Below are 16,768 nucleotides of genomic sequence, written 5' to 3'. Positions count from 1 at the left end.
TCGGGCGAACCGCATTTGCAAAGTTCAATGCGGTGCCGCACTACGCATATCTCAAGCTCAAGATGCCAGGCCCTCGTGGAGTCATTATGATCAATTGAAACACCGAACGCTCTTTCCGAACAGAGGAGCACACAGCGGCCCTCATGGCGGAAGTACAAAGTAGCCTCTCAAGGCAATTCTCCAGTCCGGCTATTAGACGCCCGGACACCGTCAAGCGCGCCCGGAGTAACCTACAACAAGACCGTCTGGCACATTCCAAGCAAGCATAGCAGTGCGGTCCCTACCCCAGCCCTCGCGAGATTGCAAAGCCAGTACCACGCGTACATAATTACGCTCTGGAAGTACCATGGGCATAAGGGGAGGGGCACAACCACGGCATGCCCAGAAGGCGGCTCAACCGCACTAGGGGCTCCTGATTTTGTCATTTCTCGTTTCTTACTTTCAGGACTCCACTCTTCGGAAGGCCTGTCTGGCAATACAATCGCCGAACACACGATGCAACAGCCAAGGAGACAGCAAGCCACGTCGAACGTCCAGGTGGTCTCTATAACGAGCTAAATACCTGTCTTACTTAAAGTCTCGCAGCTTGCCCCTGGAGGGGGACATGTCAAATAATCCCATCTCCTACTTATCACACTATTTGTATCGTTCTACTTTCATCGCAGCCCTTTAATAAACAATACATAGCTCTTGTCTATTATTGCATTCATTTTTGATGTAAATATGTTCAGTCATGACACCATGCAACCGTACACTTTGGTACGACCAATACACCAGGGGCTTAAGTTCCCCAGAATACGGTGTGAGAAGACCGAACACTCTTATGAGTACGGCACCCCGAACTTATAGCATTATATGCATCGGCTCCGAATCATGTCTTGGGTCAATAGTTGGGTTTGCCCGGCTCCCATGTTTTGGTACCTTACGTTCCGCTATGTCGGCTAAGGTAGCGCTGGGAGAACTACTGCGATTGTGCCCCAGTTGAGCTGGGTTAACAACTCAGTAGAGAAAGCTAAAACTGACTGTCATGATAGGGCGAGAGACCGGTCGCTGTTCGAGAGTTTTTCGAGTCCCTAAAGACTTATGCCGCTTTGAGCGAGGAGCCGGATTTATCCGGCCTAGGCGTGGATAGCGCCCCGAACTCGGTCTTCCGAATACTAGGGGCTTCGCCGAAATTTAAAATTATAGAATTCTATGGCTAAGTGAGAGTGATAAAGCATTATAAGTCCGATCGCCTTGTTCGTTGTGCTGAGCGCCTCCCTCGAAGGACCCAAGAATGGGAACAAGAGCGCTCAGGTTTATCCCGAACACCCCAGCACTCGTGGCATGGGGGCAGAAGCAGACGACTTGCATCTCTCAGATTTAATAAACGGCCGCACAGAAGGTAATATTTTAAATTCAAAAAGCGTTGCTTAGTGCACATGAACAAGTTTTCAACGCACAGGATAAACACGAGCGAGTTTACTCAAAAATTACATCCCTGGTACATTCATTCGCCACAAGATGGGCACCCCTCAGGACGACCTCATAATACATCTCGGGCCGGCGATGCTCCTTCCCCTCCGGTGGCCCTTCTGTCACCAGCTTCTCAGCATCCAGCTTGCCCCAGTGCACCTTAGCACGGGCAAAAGCCCTACGGGCTCCTTCGATGCATACGGAGCGCTTGATGACTTCAAGCCGTGGATAGGCATCCACCAGCCACCGCACCAGCCCTAAATAGCTCAAAGGCATGGCCTCCCCAGGCCACAGCCGGCCTATCAGGCCCTTCATGGCCTGTTCGGCTGCCTTATCAAGCTCGACCAGCTGCTTCAGCTGGTCGCTCAGGGGCACCGGGTGTCCGGCCTCAGCATACTAGGACCAGAACACCTTCTCCGTCGAGCTCCCCTCCTCGGCCCGATAGAATGCGGCGGCGGCGGATACACTATGGGGCAGATCTACGAATGCTCCTGGAGAGCTCTGGATTTGGGTAAGTAACAGGTAATTTACTTTCACGTGCTTGCTTTGCATAAAGAATGCCTTACCCGCCGCAATCTTCTTCATCGCCTCAATTTCCTGGAGGGCTTTTTGGGCTTCGGCCTTGGCAGATTTGGCGCTTTCAAGTGCCGAGGCAAGCTCGAACTCTCGAGTCTTCGAGTCAAGCTCTAAACTCTCATGTTTTTTCACAGAGCATTGAGCTCTTGCCGTACCTCCGCCACCTGCGCCTCTTGTTTCTCTCGCTCGGTGCGCTCCACGGTCACATTGTGTTCGGCCTTGGAAAGTGCTTCCTTCAGGGTCGCCACCTCGGTTGTGGCCCCTATAACATTCATGTTGGTCCTGTCATTTTTGCAACCATGTATTTTTATATACTTACATAAGGTACTACATACCTTCCTTGTCCTTGAACTACCTCTTGGCAAGGCCGAGCTCATTCTCGGACCGCTCGAGGATCTGCTTCAATGCATCGACCTCCACAGTCAGTGCGGCAGAGGTCAGCAGCGCAGCCTGCATCCCATATTGACATATTTATGTTAGACTCCTGCATATATCTTTTTTAGATCCTCAGTCCAGCTTTTCCTTCCGAACACCAAACTGAGCATCAGGGGCTACTATCTATGCGGTACCATTTTCATATGTTTTAAATACATACCTCAAAGCCTGTTAGAAGGCTGGCACAGGCTTATGTCAGCCCGCTCTTGGCGGACTGAACCTTCTGGATCACCGCACTCATAACAGTGCGGTGCTCCTCGTCGATGGAGGTGTCGTTAAGAACCTCCAGCAAATTGTCTGGCGCCTCCGGTTGGACGGAAGCCGCCGGCGTCGTAGGCTTGCCCTTCTTGCAAGGGGGCCACCTGCCGGACTCCGGAATCACTGAAGGTTCCAGAGCGGTGTCCGGCCCAGGGCCGGACGTAGATCTCTCTGGGGCTTCGTCCCCTTTGGGTCTGGAGTCCGGGAGGTCGCCTTGCGGTGCCTCCAGGACCACCTCCTCCTAGTTTAGCCCCTTTTGGGACTCCACCTCGGCATCGTCCGTAGGGCGGGGGGAGGTAGCCGTCGGGAACGAAGCGCTATTCACATCCGACGAGTCCAGGGAGCCACTCGACGAATCGCCGAGCTGAGCCTTGGGCGGACTGCATAATTGAATTCGGCGTCAGAAGGTATTGTACAATAGAGGAACACCATAAGTTATTCTAGTATCCGGATACCTACGACTTTGCATGGGGCTTGACCCTGGATGGCCATTCCTCTCCGCCATTGTCGGTGTCAGAGGCGTAGTCTGGAAGAAGGGTCTTCCCCTTCTTGGACCCTCCGGCCTCCCCAGTTGGGGCGGTCTTCCTTTTCTTTCCACCCCCCGCTGGAGGGGGAGAGGCTTCTTCTTCCTCCTCCTCGTCTTCGGAGGCGGAGGGTGTCTCGGGGTCGCCGGGCAATGAGTCCGATACCACCAGGCGTCGGGAACTCTTTCGAGTCCCCGTGGCCTTCTTCTTGGCCTTCTTCTCCGGCACCACGTGGGGTGCCGGAACCAGCAGCTTTGCCAAACGGGCGTCCGCTGGGTCTTCGGGCAAAGGAGCCGGACAGTTGATCTGTCCGGCCTTCTTCTACCAGTCCTATTAAAGGAATGGGAGTTTAGATCCCGCATAGAGTCAAACTATGAAAAACAAATACCCTGTAATGGGTAAACTAAGCTTACCGTGCTGGCTTGGCGCTTCGCGCAGAATCCGCGATCCTCGGTAGTGGAAGGGTGGACCTCGGAGCTCTTGAAAAGCACCTTCCAAGCATCTTCGTGCATTGTGTCGAAGAGCCTGGACAGAGTTTGGTGCTGAGCTGGGTCGAATTCCCACAGATTAAAAGCCCGCCGTTGACACAGAAGGATTCGGCGGAAGAGCATGACCTGGACTACGTTGACGAGTTTAACCTTCTTGTCCATCAGGTTCTAGACGCAGGTTTGGAGTCCGGTCGCCTCTTCCGGATTACCCCATGACAGGCCCGTCTCTTTCCATGAGGTGAGCCGCGTGGGGATGCCAGATCGGAACTCGGGGACCGCTGCCCATGCAGGGTCACGCGGCTCGGTGATGTAGAACCACCCCGATTGCCACCCTTTGATGGTTTCCACAAAGGAGCCCTTGAGCCATGTGACGTTGGCCATCTTGCCCACCATGGCGCCTCCGCACTCCGCTTGTCAGACGCCCACAACCTTTGGCTTGACATTGAAGGTCTTCAGCCATAAGCCGAAGTGGGGCTGGATGCGGAGGAAGACCTCACACACGACGATAAACGCCGAGATGTTGAGGATGAAGTTCGGGGCCAGATCGTGGAAGTTCAGGCCGTAGTAGAACATGAGACCCTGGACAAATGGGTGAAGAGGAAAGCCCAGTCCACGGAGGAAATGAGGGAGAAACACGACCCACTCATGGGGACTGGGGGTGGGGATGAGCTGCCCCTCATCTGGGAGCCGGTGCGCGATGTCGTTAGACAAGTATCCGGCTTTCCTCAGCTTCTTGATTTGCCCCTCCGTAACGTAGGAGGCCATCCACCTACCTCCCGCTCTGGACATGATTGGAGAAGGTTGAGGTGGGAAGTGCGGACTTGGGCGCTGGAGCTTGAGTGCGTAGGAATGGATAAGCGACGGAGGAAGAAGGCTTAGATGGAAAGGGTAGATCCTTATCCCCTTATATGGGCGGCCGCAACTATGAGCCCCCACCAGCCTAGTAAAACTCGCTTATCTCCCAAGCGCCGCGATTAATAGCGAGGTTGGGTTACCCACGCCCGTATTGATGAGAATCCCGGAATAAGGGGACATGATCTCTGCTTTGACAAGACGTGCCAAGGAAACCGCCTCGCTAAACGCGCTGAGGTGGGACAGTAAAACGAATAGAGATTGGATCGTGGCGTGATGTCACACTACGGAATACGTCAGCACATTAAATTTGTGTAAATATTATTCTCTCTACGGTGGTATGTGGAAATTATTTTGCAGAGCCGGACACTATCCTTGTGTTCAACATCTTCTATGAAGTATTTGGAGCAGGAACCCGCCTTGCAATGCCGAAGACAATTTGCTTGCCGGACTCGTCGTCATTGAAGCCTGGTTCAGGGGCTACTGAGGGAGTCCCGGATTAGGGGGTGTCCGGATGACCGGACTATGACCTTTGACCGGACTCTCGGACCATGAAGATACAAGATTGAAGACTTCGTCCCATGTCCGTATAGGACTTTTCTTGGCGTGGAAGGCAAGCTTGGCGATACGATATGTACATCTCCTCCCATTGTAACCGACTCTGTGTAACCCTACCCCTCTCCGGTGTCTATATAAACCGGAGAGGTTTAGTCCGTAGGACGAACAACAATCATACCATAGGCTAGCTTCTAGGGTTTAGCCTCTCTGATCTCGTGGTAGATCAACTCTTATACTACCCATATCATCAATATTAATCAAGCAGGAGTACGGTTTTACCTCCATCTAGAGGGCCCGAACCTGGGTAAAACCATCGTGTCCCTTGTCACCTGTTACCATCCGCCTAGACGCACAGTTCGGGACCCCCTACCCGAGATCCGACGGTTTTGACACCGACACCCTCACAAACGACACCATGTAGATGCTCGATCCTTCAATCTCTAGTGGATGCTCCATCTGGGATCGATACTCCGACCACCGCTCCCTCACGATCGGATTAGGTGAATCTGTTTGCTCCATGGCCCAGATAAGCAGCTCTATGTACTCCGGCGCGACTCCCTCCGGGAGTATCGCCGCCTTTTCGCTCTTTTGGAGATATTTGGCCATGGATGTCGCTGTCGCCGCTAGTTAGTCCTCGTTGTAAAACCAAGACTCTATCTCCAACATCCTAACTAGCTTCACAGGGTCACCGTCTGCGATCCTCACGTATCGGTTGTACTCCTCCATCGATCTACTTCTCCACAACACCTTCACTCGCCGGCGGTGGTTTTTGAATGGAAGAGGAGAGGAGCAGCGCTGGTTTTGGATTAGAACAGGAGAGGAGCGACGCTGGTTTTGGACAGGAAACGGAGAGGAGGGGTGGTGGTTTTGAAATGGAAGAGGAGAGGAGCGGCACTGGATTTAGATTGGAACAGGAGAGTAGCGGCAGTGGTTTAAGAGGAGAAGAGCGGAAGAGCGGCGCTGGTCTTGGAAGTATTTTTTTGTTGTTTTGTGTATTTTGGGTCAAAGTTTGACCATGTATTGTATTTGACAAGCAAAATGTGAATGCATGTCACCAAAAATTGTATCATTTGGTTCGTATCTGAATGTACTTTCAAATTATATTATTTTTGCAACATATAATATATATTTTATGTGCGAAAATCATGGTCAATTATGACCGAGAATAAAAGGGAGACTAGTTAATGTGGGGTCGCTTTCTTAATTGAAGGGTAAATTGATTTTGATTTTGATCCATTCACAGTGCGACAGCCCTCTCGTCCAATCCTAAATCGCTGCCGCATGCTCCTCTCCCTGTTCTCCATTGCAAAACCACCTCCTCTCCTCTCCACCATCTCCATTCCAAAACCACCGTCTCGCCTCTCCCTCTTCTGATATTCTCCATTGCAAAACCACCTCCTCTCCTCTCCATCATCTCCATTCCAGAACCATCGTCTCGCCTCTCCCTCTTCTGATCTTCTCCATTGCAAAACCACCTCCTCTCCTCTCCATCATCTCCATTCCAAAACCACCGTCTCGCCTCTCCCTCTTCTCTATTGCAAGACCACCATATCTCCTCCAATCTTCCAAAGCTAGCACCAGACCACTCAGAAGGACATCTATGGAGAGGATGCAACAGCGAATCATGCAGATCACCGGCGGCGACCAGGCAAAGTTAGCCAGGCTGAAGGAGATCCATAGTTGGTTTGACAATGAGTGGGAGATTTCGAGGATAGTGCGGGCCATGTGGCAATGTATGAGAAAGAGCGAGACGGTGGCGATGTACATGTACTCCTTGGCGGCAGTCACGCCGCAGTCCTCCGAGTTCATCTAGTATCTCCTCTGGGTGATGGAGCATACAGATTCGCCCGAGGCGACAGTCAGGCGAAGGTGGTGGGCGTACAGGTCGAAGGTCGAGCACCCAGAGGATAACGAATCGATCGAGTATGGTGTGCCGTTCGTGAGGGTGCAGAGCCAGCCGGAGCCACAGGAGTATTCGTTCTCCCACCACAAGAGGAGGCCAGATGGCGCGACGTCGCTTCCCCGCCGTTCTCCCCAGTTCCCTCGATGCTCGCCTCATTTCAACGGCGGTTGTAGGGTTTAAGATAAGCTTCGCACTAACCTAATCTTCCACCTGCTCATGCTTACAATCAGTCTGACAGCTAATGAAAATCATGCTTACAATCAGTCTCCGAGTACTATGCCAATCGCCCTAAAATAGCTCTGGACCGTTGGGTCAAAGTTGTGACACAGTGTACAAATAAAGAAAAATAGATTGGTGCTTCTTTCAGAAAAGAGTACTCCCTAGAAAACTACCAATATAAGCTACTAGTATTTGGTTAGAGGATTTGCTGCAGAGAAAGATCCGTCCACAGAGAGTGCCACACATCCCACTGGTGGTGGTGGATGCCAATGCGTGCATGCAACATGGTTGGTGTAAGTAATTTTTACTTGGCACACCTTGCACTCTGCATATATGCGGGTTCCATACGTACATTTGTGCAGTTCCACCAAATTGCAGCTGAATAACCCTGTTTGCACAGATAATGAAAAAGCGTGATTACATTATAGTGGCACTAGTTGATGAAACACACAAAATAAATAGAAGAAAATATTGCGATAGTATCATAGTATGCCATGCTGCGAGGGCGAGATGGGCCCTGCGACGCCTCATACGGTACGCCTCATACTGGACATCGTCCCAAGTCTCCAAGATACAGTGACAGCGGTAGTACAAGGAGGTGCCTTGAGACATTCAAATCTCTATTTTTGTACATATCAACTAAAACTAAGCACCCAAGTTTGCAGAAACGCTTAAACATTAACAATGGGACTAGTTGATGAAACATGCATTAACAAAGAGAAGCACTTTCTTTATCTACATTGGAAATGAAATGATAGAGATGGCACTCGCTCTATTTTAACTGTATTATTACTTCATTTTATCAGTGACACTAGTGTCAAGCAGGGGGCAAACGAGGTGTACCGTGCGTCGCAAGGATGGAGGCCGGGGGTGCTTAGACTGGGATGCTGAAGCTGGCTCTTTCAGTCACCAACATGGATGATTCAATTCATGGGACCTTTTGGTGCAGTTCACCTAAAATGAAGCAATGTCCTGTGAGCTAGCAGCTTCTTCTTCAATCTTTTTTAAGAAAAGGGCTCCTGCCCCGGTTCCATTTCCATCACAAAACGAAACCCACAGATCTTCTTCTTCATTAGTTGCAATAAAATTGAGCAACATCAAGGTTGGTTGTGAAGCTCCTGGAATGCTCAACTATAATTTGGATATCATTTGTGCAGTTCAACTAAGATCGAGCGGGAAATGTATATCTCTGTTTGCACAAAAAAGGTGGAAAGGAGGGTGACTAACAAGTGATGAAACATGCATCAAATGAAAAGAAGCATGCTCCTTATCTGAATGGCAATCCTACAAGGACAATAGCAATTTCTAAAGTAGTGGCATTGCTAGATATTAGTTTGGGCATTAGGATTAACTATGACAACCGTTAAATACGACATTACTTTGGGCACGGGAGAGTAGACGGACCAGGACAATTGCATTTCTAACGAAAAGAACCAACTTATCTTAATGGGAAATTTAGCAGGACATGTAAAAAAAGTGCCATTGATTCATATTACTAGAGCCATTACATTGAAAACAACATTGGTTTAACGTGTCCTTACTTTTAATAGTGCAACTGCTACATTTTACCAGTGGCATTACATAAGAGTGGCTCGGGGCAAAAAACATTAGAACAGGATATCTGGGTTGGTCCCATTTTTGATCGGTATAGCCACCTTATACTGTGTGAGGCTAGCAAATCTAGTGCTGGACTTACTCTGTTGACTTGTCCCCCAGTCCCCACTTTCTTTCCTTTTTCAACCAATAGATCGGGTTTATATTGAGTTTGTATTGCATTTCCCTTTATTTCCCTATTAGACCTAGAGACCAGTTGGATAGCCAGTCTCTGGTACTTTTCGCCGCCAATATTTCCTCTTTCGACGAAGTCCTAGATTCAGGTAACAAATACTCCCCCACCCCACCCCCTTTCTTCCTTGTTTGAACCAAGTAGTACTAGATTCGAGTGCATGAACTAGTTTTACCTCTTAAACTTTAAAAAATTAGGTGGTTTTCGAACAGCCGATCGATCCTATCTATGAAGGGGCCTGAGAAATAGTAAAAGATACAAATGCAGCGACGTCAGGAGCTCGGGAAGTAAAGCAAGGACGGTTTCGAAGGAAATTATACCTGATGGTCGCCGGGATGTCGCTAGGTGGGCGGCGGGAGGCCAGATCTGCCCACACTACGGCAGCGAGGAAGAAGGGGACGGAGGCCCTCCCTCGCCAGTGGTGCTTGGGATAGAACGACAAGGCAGGCTGATCGGGATGCGCCCAGCAGTGGGTTAGAACCGTCACCGAGGACGACCACGTGAACGTTGCACCTTCTCACCTTCCCCGGCAGAGAGGATCCGGATGGATATGTGACCAGCGGTGAGCAGAGAGAGAGAGAGAGAGAGAGAGAGAGAGAGAGAGAGTATGGCCACCGATGTCGTGTTTAGATTTGGAGAGGCCGAGACAGTGTGAAGAGAGCAACTCTAGCAAGCAAGCGCGGAGGCTCCTGCCTATATAGTGGAGTATTACTAGTTTTCTTTTGTCTACCGGAGCCGGCTTGACCTCGTCAATGACTGTCGAGAAGTCTTAATGCACGTGGCCCGGAGGCGCAGTTGTCGTCATTTTGATCTGAAGCGCCGGATTATAACATGTAACACGAAAAAATGCCACATGACAAGAAATCATAACCTCACTGCCCAAAGGAGACAACATGAATCCCGACGGACAAACTAGACGAGGAACAAAGCTCAAATTAAAGATAAACTCGTAGAAAAGAGGTCCGTCGATAGATGTCCTAATTAATATAGCCGGCTTGACCTAGATGGCAGTCGAGTAGTCTTTGTGCATGTGCCCCCAATGACTAGCCCAACTCAGTTGTCGATGTTTAACCCTCGCAGTGATCCGAAGCACATGACACCTAAATTTTGCGAGATGGCAAGAAACCTTTTTTTAGATTTCTCACCACAACTACAGCCATGTACAACACAGCCTGCACGATATGTAGACGATAGCCAATCCAGGCGTGTCTGCTGGAGTCTGGTCACATGTATGGACGAACTGATCTTCCGTGTCTTGCAGGGATCGTCCAAGCACCAACGTAGTACAACACTTCTCTAGTACTATCGCTCGTCTCCCTCTTCTATTAAGTCACCCGACTTGCGGGGCCGGGGAGTGTGCCTATGGTCGGTTCTCAATTGCCGTCCCACATGTGTGTGCAAACGCAATATGACGCACGTTCCATTCGGAGAGCAGCGTGCCAGACTGACCGACCGTCTGGGGTGCGACGCGAACGCGACGGGCGTGCTGCATACTCCGTACATGTGTACCGCCGTTTTCTAGAGGCTTTGCTCCATGGTGCAATCCATGGATACAAAATTAGTATACTGTATACTATTTAAAAGTCGAGGGCGAGGCTTTTCCTGCGCAGTAGGCGGTGGGGCAGTTCCGCCTAGTCGGTTCGACAGAGATGCGATAAGACGAGGGAGTAGGCTGCTGCAAACGTAGGGCTGTGTGATTTGACGGCGAGTTACTGCTGGACAGGTGGGGCCCCGTGATTTGACTTGCCATTATCATTTTAACTGCGGCGCTACGACCGGAGTGAGTCTCCCGATTCCTGACCACCTCCGTACATGTGCCTCTCCCAATGCTCCACCATGTAGTAGATGTTGGCTCTTGCATGAGAGCCCACTTCTCCACTTTTTCCTTGCCTCTCTTTCCTCCACATATGCGAAAATTCCATGTAAAGCGCACTATTGTACTTAGGTTGGTCGTAATGGAGAGTATCATATACTAGTATCATGCATATAATACTTTTGTATGATACTACATCCGTAATGCGTAGTATCATTTGTTGTCACTACTAGGGAAAACCTTATACACATAGGTATAGCAGTAGCATTGGTCAAAACTCGGCGCTAGCGCTACTTAGTAGTAGCGCTTGTTGCAAAACCATGCTACAACCATTGTTTTAGCAGTAGCGCGTCTGCACAGAAAAGCGCTACTACTAAAATTCCCTCACTAGTGCCGGTAGGCTAGGAATAGTAGTAGTGGTTCTCCCGGAAGCACGCTACTGCTAAAAACTTTGTAGCGGCGCATTTATGTTGTAGAGCGCTACTGCTATGAAAAAGAAAATAAATAGAAAAATAAGTAGAAAAGTAAATGAAAATGAAAGAAATAGAAAAAGGAGGAATGAAAAAAATGTAAAGAAAACAAAAGAAAAAGAAAAATAAAACAGAAAGGAATAGCTGTAGCGCGTTTCTCTGGAACACACTATAGCTATCTTAGCTATAGCGCGTTTTGGCAAAACACGCTACTGCTAGTTTGACTCAAATCCCGGCAGCCCGGGCTCAAAATTTCGCTAAGTCCTCCCCCCTCTCTACTCCCCCCTGTCCCCCAACTGCTCCATCGCCGCCGTTGCCCCTGCCACCTTCGACCACACCGCCGCCGCCCGCTGCCTTCGACCACACCGCCCCCGCCCGAGGCCGCCCTCGACCTCACAGCCGCCGCCCGAGGCCGTCGTCGACCTCACCGTCGCCTCCCTCGAGCTCACCGCCGCCGCCCTCGACCTCATCGCCGCCGCCTGAGCCAGAGCCTGCCCTCGCCGCCGACCGTAAGGCTCTGCCTCTCCTGTCCCCTACCCTCCTCTCTCTCTCTCTGCTAGAGCAATTCGTATATATGTTGATATTGTGTTGATGTTCATATGAACCCTAGATTTTTTTAGGGCAGTAGGCATTTTATAGCATTTAGAAAAAAAATGATTAGCAATTTTTTTGGGAAATTAGCTAGGGCAATTTTTATGAAAATGCCTAAACAGCAATTCCATTTAGCTTTAAACTAATAGAGGGTATATAAATAATAGTAGCATTTAGATTTAAATTAACATAGGCTATAAACAAAAAACACTTAGCTATAAAAAAATATTGGACTACGGACCTAAATTTGTTCCAAATTTCATTCAAATGAAATTTGAATTATTTGGACTACGGACCTAAATATTTTTGAAGAAATTGGGTGTAGGTACTAAGGTCTTGCTGTGGAAATTTTGGTGAGGTCTGAAGGGTTAGAGAAAATGGACTTCCTAGACTTTTAGCTTTAGACAAAAAGCAAAAGTATTTAGCTATAAATAAAAAAACAGTAGCTATGGCATTTAGCTATAAACAAAAAAACAGAATTGTTTTTCTTTTCAAAAACTTGGTCAAACTAATTGTTGCTATCTATCTATTATCTATTATATAATTAAAACATAAGTAAAACGAGACACCATGTTATTACACATACGCTAAAATAATATGCATCGTTGATTAGTAATACCTACGGCTGAGATTTAAAGATATTACGTTATGAGCTTTGCTATCTGTATTGAACCGACACGTACAAACATGTGTTCATGAAAAGATGAAAAAAAATAGACGAATTCTGATCGGGAAACAAGTCTACCATTAGCTTTCGTTACGTGCTTAGCAACATTATAAAAAACAAAAAACCATCTGGGTATGTCTTTCCACGTAAGGGATCATGCACACATAAATTTGCAAGTATACAAAGGTATACTACAAAACAAGGTCTAGCCCTTTCTCTTTCCTAAATAAAAAAAGTCAGATATTCTCTCATGTATAGTAGGATTTTTTTAGGTACATATATTACGGTGGGATGTGCTTGGTCCCGTACGTGATGCATCAGGCACGGCGGAATTTTGGATGCTAGGAAGAGGAGTTGGGCTAGCATGACGGGGAAGCACTCAAGGCGTGTCTTATCCTGTCGAGATGGAGGTTGCAACTTGCAAGCATGACGCACCATGCCACCTTGCAAGACACAGCCAAGTTGTTGGCGGAGTTTTGAGTTTTGGATGCTAGGAAGAGATCAGGGTCACAAGCATCAAGCAGCACGCAAGACACGCCCCGGTTATCGTCGGAGTTTTGGATGCTTGGAAGAGGATTCAGGCAAGCACGACGGCCAAGTAACTCAAGGCGTGGCTGATCCCATAGCTGTCGAGATCGGGGTCTCAAGGACAAAGCACCATGCGAACACGGCCAGGTTGTCGGCGGAGTTTTGGATGCTAGGAAGAGATCAGGGTCACAAGCATCAAGCAACAGGCAAAGACACGACCAGGTTGTTGGCGGAATTTTGGATGCTAGGAAGCGAAGTCCGGCTAGCGCAACTTCGAAGTAACTAGAGGCGTCGCTGATCCCATAGGCTGTCGAGAGCGCCATTGCAAGCAAGAAGCACCACGCGACATGGCAAGATTCTCGGCCTCATTGTCACCAATATGGGTAACTCCAGCGCACGTGGAAAAGAGATACAGCAACCGAATCATGGATCTCTCCTTTCATTGGCGACCAGGCGCTTTCTTGGCCTTTGTGATGCAGGAGATGACAGTTGGCAGAACGAGATCCTACTTGGCCGACCTCCATAGTACCGCGTGCCGGTGCCATTGGTGGCAGCAGTGCCCTCGATAGATAAGCAATGACACAGACGCCGAGAACACAGATAGGAGCATATGCGGACGGATCAGCCAAGCCACACATCCTATACATATGAGTGTATTGCTCTAACATACCTACAAGGAACCTTAGGATTTATTGTCCAGGTCAATCACATGCTTGAATGCTTCACAAGAACATACAGAAGGTTATATTGTCCTAGGAAACTCACCATGTATAGTCTAGAAGACTACAATAATTGTTAGGAGTCGAATGCATATAAGACATGAGTATACATACATGCATACACGGACTCTGCAACGCTAATCGAAGACAAACAACAATGGCACAATCTTTATCAGAACATTCAGCCAATGTCAAGGACGCTAAATGGCCTGCTGGATGTGTGAAAGATTGTGGACGAGGCCAATCAATAAATTTGGATAAACCATATGCTTATTTGTAACAATCCTACCACTTACTTTTTACCAAATCATACTTAGCGGTGGAGATATACAGCATTATAATCAAAGAAGCGTAGATATGAATATGTATCAGAACCTGTGGCTACATGCGAGCAATCAGAGTAGCATTTATTTCAAAAATCTGGATAGCATTGCATGCGCTCATGTGAAAAGTGATCTGTGCTTCAGTTTTTTTCTCCATTGCATATGTACTTTGAATTGGAAAATTCAGGCCTCCATTAACCTGTTCTGACCAGAACTTAAATTAAAATGTGTGAAATTTAAGATAACAAAGTTTTCCATTTGTTTTATAATCTTTTTACGTATTTCATGATTTCTTCAAAGTAATCTAATATATTAGTTTCACTGTATCATTTTTTGTGGAGGGAAGTTTACAATAAATCTAGCAGAGCATACAGTTGCTTACTAAATCAAATGCGCATACATTCTACACACTAATATCTTTTTTTAAGGGCACACTAATATCACTAAGCTATATTGGGTGAGATGATGAACTTCCCCTCATCATTGACATGGGAAACCACAAATCCTAATAAATCACGTCGAAACCACAACAACTTGGGTATGAGACACCGGGAAAAGTAATGCGTAATAAAAATCTAATTATCAACCCTAGGGTCTAATGTAGTGAATTACAGAGGTGAAACTGGATAAATAGAAGTAAGTTAGCCAGCATGTAAATAGGGCCAATAATCCATGATGCTTACTAATGAGATGTCGAGCAAAGATACACATTGGAGTCGGCACAATCATATAAAAATTAAGGCAAATTTTAGCATGCCCGCTCTTACCTCATGTTTTAACATGAGAGGTAAGAGTTCATGATAGATCTGAACCATTGACTTGATTAAGTAGTGGTCTGATTTACTTTTACCTTCTTACCTTTCATGTGAAAAGAGGGGGTAAAAGGGAGCGTTTTAAAAATATTCAAAAAATAAAGAAAAACGTTTAAATCCGGCGGACCGGCCGAAGCTTCGGCCGGTCGACTCGCTCAATCACGCGCGTACGCTCATGTACGCGTGCCACGCGTCCACTCACAACCGCCCACTTCCCTTATCCTCTCTCACGGGTGCTGCTGGCCACACAATCAATTCACATCCATCTTTTTCTTACACCTCCTGTGACGCCGCTGCTCCCACCGCTCCTCCTCTTATTACTCGGTTGTCATTTGGTGTGCCACCACCGTGAGCGTTGCCGTGGAGCCGAAGCGGCCACCAGCAGATCAGCAGTCGTGCCTGCTACTTCAGAGGTCCTCACTTTTTTGCTGCAATCGGTTTGTGGGAAGCTGCAACCGGCCGTCTAGGAGCTGCGACCGGTGACGGCCACCTGCGAGATGCGGCAGCGCTGGAAACGGGGACATCGGGGATGCTGGAACCCGTGGTGTTTTTTGCTGCTACCAGCTGTAATTTTTGCTGGAACTGGTGTGTTCTTTTTCCTTGGATCGGTGTCGGCGGTGATTTTCTGCTGGAACCAAGTTCTATTTTTGCTGGAACCAGTGATATGTTTTGCTGCTATGGGAGGAATTTTGTGCTGGAACTGGTGTTTCCTTTGCTTGAATTGGTGCCAGCGGTGAATTTTGTTGGAACCAAGATGTTTGTTTTGCTGGAAACATAGATGTGTTTTGCTGCTACCGACGGTAATTTTTGCTACATGGTACTACCATCGTCTTTGAATTTTGCTGGAACCAAGATGTTGTTTTGCTGGAAACAGAGATGTGTTTTGCTGCTACTGACGGTAATTTTTGCTACGTGGTAATACCATCGTCTCTGAATTTTGTAGGATCCAGTACTCTTTTTTGGTACCATTGCTTTGCTTTTTGCTGGAACCAAATGATTTTTTCGCTACCACTGTCTTTGAGTTTTGCTGGAACCAAATGATTTTTTTGCTACCATTGTCTTAGTTTTTGCTGGAACTAGCACCTATTTGTTCTACTACCATCTTTGGATTTTTTGTTGGAACCGTCGTCGATTTTGCTACAACCGGCAAATGTTTTTGCTACGTCCATTCATGACGAAGATTAGCTACATCCTTTTTTTCATGATGTTTCTCCAGGCTCGGCGAAGATTAGCTGCGGGCGGGGGTGGCCGGCAAGCACGGGCGGCGCGGGGGTGGCCGGCAAGCATGGGCGCGAGCGCGGGGGTGGCTGGCGAACACGGGCACGAGCACGGACGGCGCGAGTGTGGCCGGCGAGCATGGGCGCGAGCACGGATGGCGCGAGGGTGGGCGAGCACAGGCGCGGATGCGGACGGCGCGAGGATGGCCGGGGAGCACGGGTCCGAGCGCGGGCGGTGCAGGGTGGCCGGCAAGCATGGATTGCGCGAGACAGGCGACGAGCATGGAGATCTCCCTTTTTTCTTTTTTCTTCACGCGTGTGTGGAAGGGAGAAGACGACTCTCAATCGCGCTATCCAGACCGTTTATTTGTACGGGATCCAACGCCTAGCAGCGGACCGGCCGAAACTTCGGCCGGTGTGCCGGCGCCTAGCGTCGCCCAAAAATAAATGTTGATATGCTTATTGAACCATGAAGATGGGACTAAAGTACAAACAACATATATGCCATTCGCAAAAAAAACATATACACCAATAAAGATGATCTACTTCAAAACAATGAATAAAATTCTCGATC

At 48.3% G+C, this 16,768-nt stretch overlaps 1 long non-coding RNA gene across 1 annotated transcript; it reads left to right on the top strand.

Annotated features, from left to right (window-relative positions):
* Positions 1–15,250: 15,250 nt before the first annotated feature.
* Positions 15,251–16,664, top strand: LOC123089444 (uncharacterized). The gene is made up of 2 exons (XR_006442288.1): positions 15,251–15,562; positions 16,194–16,664. It is a non-coding gene; the product is annotated as an uncharacterized lncRNA (long non-coding RNA).
* The last annotated feature ends 104 nt before the right edge of the window (positions 16,665–16,768 follow it).

The sequence above is a fragment of the Triticum aestivum genome, chromosome 4B (genome assembly GCF_018294505.1).
Source record: "Triticum aestivum cultivar Chinese Spring chromosome 4B, IWGSC CS RefSeq v2.1, whole genome shotgun sequence".
In the NCBI taxonomy this organism is placed as follows: Eukaryota; Viridiplantae; Streptophyta; class Magnoliopsida; order Poales; family Poaceae; genus Triticum; species Triticum aestivum.
Note: the sequence above shows the minus strand (reverse complement) of the source record. Positions and strands in the feature narration are given on the sequence as shown.